The sequence below is a fragment of the Salvelinus fontinalis genome, unplaced genomic scaffold (assembly GCF_029448725.1).
Source record: "Salvelinus fontinalis isolate EN_2023a unplaced genomic scaffold, ASM2944872v1 scaffold_0104, whole genome shotgun sequence".
NCBI lineage: Eukaryota > Metazoa > Chordata > Actinopteri > Salmoniformes > Salmonidae > Salvelinus > Salvelinus fontinalis.
The window spans coordinates 326,216-329,965 of NW_026600313.1; the positions used below are offsets into that span (position 1 = coordinate 326,216).

At 54.1% G+C, this 3,750-nt stretch overlaps 1 non-coding gene across 1 annotated transcript; it reads right to left on the minus strand.

Annotated features, from left to right (window-relative positions):
* Nucleotides 1-3,674: 3,674 nt before the first annotated feature.
* trnaa-ugc (transfer RNA alanine (anticodon UGC)) lies at nt 3,675-3,750 on the minus strand. Its single transcript has one exon. It is a non-coding gene; the product is annotated as a tRNA-Ala (tRNA).

Genomic DNA, 3,750 nt, shown 5'->3' on the forward strand with positions numbered 1-3,750 from the left:
TATAATATCCTTCAGTTCTACTATATATATAATATCCTCCAGATCTACCATATAATATCCTCCAGTTCTACTATATATATAATATCCTCCAGTTCTACTATATATATAATATCCTCCATTTCTACTATATATATAATATCCTCCAGTTCTACTATATATATAATATCCTCCAGTTCTACTATATATATAATATCCCCCAGTTCTACTATATATATATAATATCCTTGTAACAGTCCTGACCTATTTATGTTAGTTTTTATGTGTTTTTGGTCAGGGCATGTGTTTTGGGTGGGCAGTCTATGTTATTCGTTTCTATGTTGGTTTTGGTTTGCCTGGTATGGCTCTTGATTAGAGGCAGGTGGTTTGCATTTTCCTCTAATCAAGAGTCATATTTAGGTAGGGCATTCACACTGTTTGTTTGTGGGTGGTTGTCTCCTGTGTCTGTGTGATGTTACGCCACATGGGACTGTAGCGTTTGTTTGTAGTCGTGTACCTGTTCGTGCGTTCTTCAAGTTATATGTAAGTTCGTGTCCAGGTCTGTTTTCATCGTTTATTTGTTTTGTAGTTTATTCAAGTATAGTTCGTTTTCTGTCTACGTCGTGTTTGTTATTTTGTCGTGTCTTCAATAAATCATTATGTCTTCACAATCCGCTGCGCCTTGGTTCCCTCAATACTCCTCCTTCTCCGAAAATGGAGAGGAGGAGGAGAATCGTTACAGAACCACCCACCTCTCCAGAGCCAAGCAGCGGAGTCAAAGGAGAAAGGGACAGGAAAAGAAGGAGCAATGGACATGGGACGATGTTCTGGATGGAAAGGGTGTCTACACATGGGAGGAGATCCTAGCTGGTAGAGATCGCCTCCCATGGGAACAGCTGGAGGCACTGAGGAGAGCGGAGGCTACCGGAGAGAGGAACCGGAGCTATGAGGGAACGCGTCTGGCACGGAAGCCGAAAAAGCCCGTGAGTAACTCCCAAAAATTTCTTGGGGGGGGGCTAAAGGGTAGTGGGCCAAGGGCAGGTAGGAGACCTGCGCCCACTTCCCAGGCTTACCGTGGAGAGCGGGAGTACGGGCAGGCGCCGTGTTACGCAGTAGAGCGCACGGTGTCTCCTGTACGAGTGCATAGCCCAGTGCGGGTTATTCCACCTCCCCGCACTGGGAGGGCTAGATTGGGCATTGAGCCAGGTGTCATGAGGCCGGCTCAACGCGTCTGGTCTCCAGTGCGTCTCCTCGGGCCGGCATACATGGCACCTGCCTTACGCATGGTTTCCCAGGTTCGCCTACATAGGCCGGTGCGGGTTATTCCACCTCCCCGCACTGGTCGGGCAACCGGGAGCATTCAACCAGGTAAGGTTGGGCAGGTTCAATGCTCAAGAGTGCCAGTACGCCTCCACGGTCCGGTATTTCCGGCACCACCTCCCCGCCCCAGCCTAGTACCTACAGTGTCTACACTATGCACTAGGCTACCAGTGCGTATCCTGAGCCCTGTTCCTCCTCCACGCACTCTCCCTGTGGTGCGTGTATTTAGCCCGGTGCCTCCAGTTCCGGCCCCACGCACTAAGCTACCAGTGCGTCTCCAGAGCCCTGTACACACTGTATATTCTCCCCCTACTAATCCTGATGTGCTTGTCCTCAGGCCGGCGTCACCAGTGCCGGTACCACGCATCAGGGATAGAGTAGGCTCTGAGAATACAGTGTGCCCTGTCCCTGCTCCCCGCACTAGTAGGAAGGTGCTTGTCATTAGCACGGTGCCTCCAGTTCCGGCACCACGCACCAGGTCTACAGTGCGCCATATCCGGCCAGAGCCATCCGTCTCCCCAGCGCCATCTGAGCCATCCGTCTCCCCAGCGCCATCTGAGCCATCCGTCTCTCCAGCGCCATCTGAGCCATCCGTCTCCCCAGCGCCATCTGAGCCATCCGTCTGCCAGGAGCCTGCAAAGCCGCCCGTCTGCCATGAGCCTGCAAAGCCGCCCGTCTGCCATGTGCCTACAGAGCCGTCAGCCAGACAGGAGCCGCTAGAGCCATCAGCCAGACAGGAGCCGCTAGAGCCGTCAGACAGACAGGATCTGCCAGAGCCGCCAACCAGACAGGATCTGCCAGAGCCGCCAACCAGACAGGATCTGCCAGAGCCGCCAACCAGACAGGATCTGCCAGAGCCGCCAACCAGACAGGATCTGCCAGAGCCGCCAACCAGACAGGATCTGCCAGAGCCGCCAGCGAGCCATGAGCAGCCAGAGCCGTCAGAGAGCCATGAGCAGCCAGAGCCGTCAGTGAGCCATGAGCAGCCAGAGCCGTCAGTGAGCCATGAGCAGCCAGAGCCGTCAGAGCGCCATGAGCGTCGAGAACCGTCAGCCTGCCATGAGCGTCGAGAGCCGTCAGCCTGCCATGAGCGTCGAGAGCCGTCAGCCTGCCATGAGCGTCGAGAGCCGTCAGCCTGCCATGAGCGTCGAGAGCCGTCAGCCTGCCATGAGCGTCGAGAGCCGTCAGTCTGCCATGAGCGTCGAGAGCCGTCAGCCAGCATGGACCTGCCAGAGCCGTCCAAACAGGACCTGCCAGAGTCCTTCAGCCGGGATCTGCCCCTTGTTCCGGTGCTGCCCCTTGTTCCGGTGCTGCCCCTTGTCCCGGTGCTGCCCCTTGTCCCGGTGCTGCCCCTTGTCCCGGTGCTGCCCCTTGTCCCGGTGCTGCCCCTTGTCCCGGTGCTGCCCCTTGTCCCGGTGCTGCCCCTTGTCCCGGTGCTGCCCCTTGTCCCGGTGCTGCCCCTTGTCCCGGTGCTGCCCCTTGTCCCGGTGCTGCCCCTTATTCCAGTGATGGTCCTTATCCTGGTGCTGCCCCTTGTTCTGGTGCTGCCCCTTGTCCCGGTGCTACCCCTTGTCCCGGTGCTGCCCTTTGTCCCGGTGCTAGCTGTTTATTTAGGGGAAGCTAATGTTTGGGTGGTCAGTGGAAGGGGTAGAAAGAAGAGGGGAGTGACTATGGTGGTGCGGGGACAGCGTCCTGAACCGGAGCCACCACCGTGGTCAACTGCCCACCCGGACCCTCCCCTGGACTTTGTGCTGGTGCGCCCGGCGTTCGCACCTTGGGGGGGGGGTACTGTAACAGTCCTGACCTATTTATGTTAGTTTTTATGTGTTTTGGTCAGGGCATGTGTTTTGGGTGGGCAGTCTATGTTATTCGTTTCTATGTTGGTTTTGGTTTGCCTGGTATGGCTCTTGATTAGAGGCAGGTGGTTTGCATTTTCCTCTAATCAAGAGTCATATTTAGGTAGGGCATTCACACTGTTTGTTTGTGGGTGGTTGTCTCCTGTGTCTGTGTGATGTTACGCCACATGGGACTGTAGCGTTTGTTTGTAGTCGTGTACCTGTTCGTGCGTTCTTCAAGTTATATGTAAGTTCGTGTCCAGGTCTGTTTTCATCGTTTATTTGTTTTGTAGTTTATTCAAGTATAGTTCGTTTTCTGTCTACGTCGTGTTTGTTATTTTGTCGTGTCTTCAATAAATCATTATGTCTTCACAATCCGCTGCGCCTTGGTTCCCTCAATACTCCTCCTTCTCCGAAAATGGAGAGGAGGAGGAGAATCGTTACAATCCTCCAGATCTACATTTACATTTACATTTAAGTCATTTAGCAGACGCTCTTATCCAGAGCGACTTACAAGTACATACATTCATACTTTTTTTGTACTGGCCCCCCGTGGGAATCGAACCCACAACCCTGGCGTTGCAAGCGCCATGCTCTACCAACTGAGCCACACGGGGCC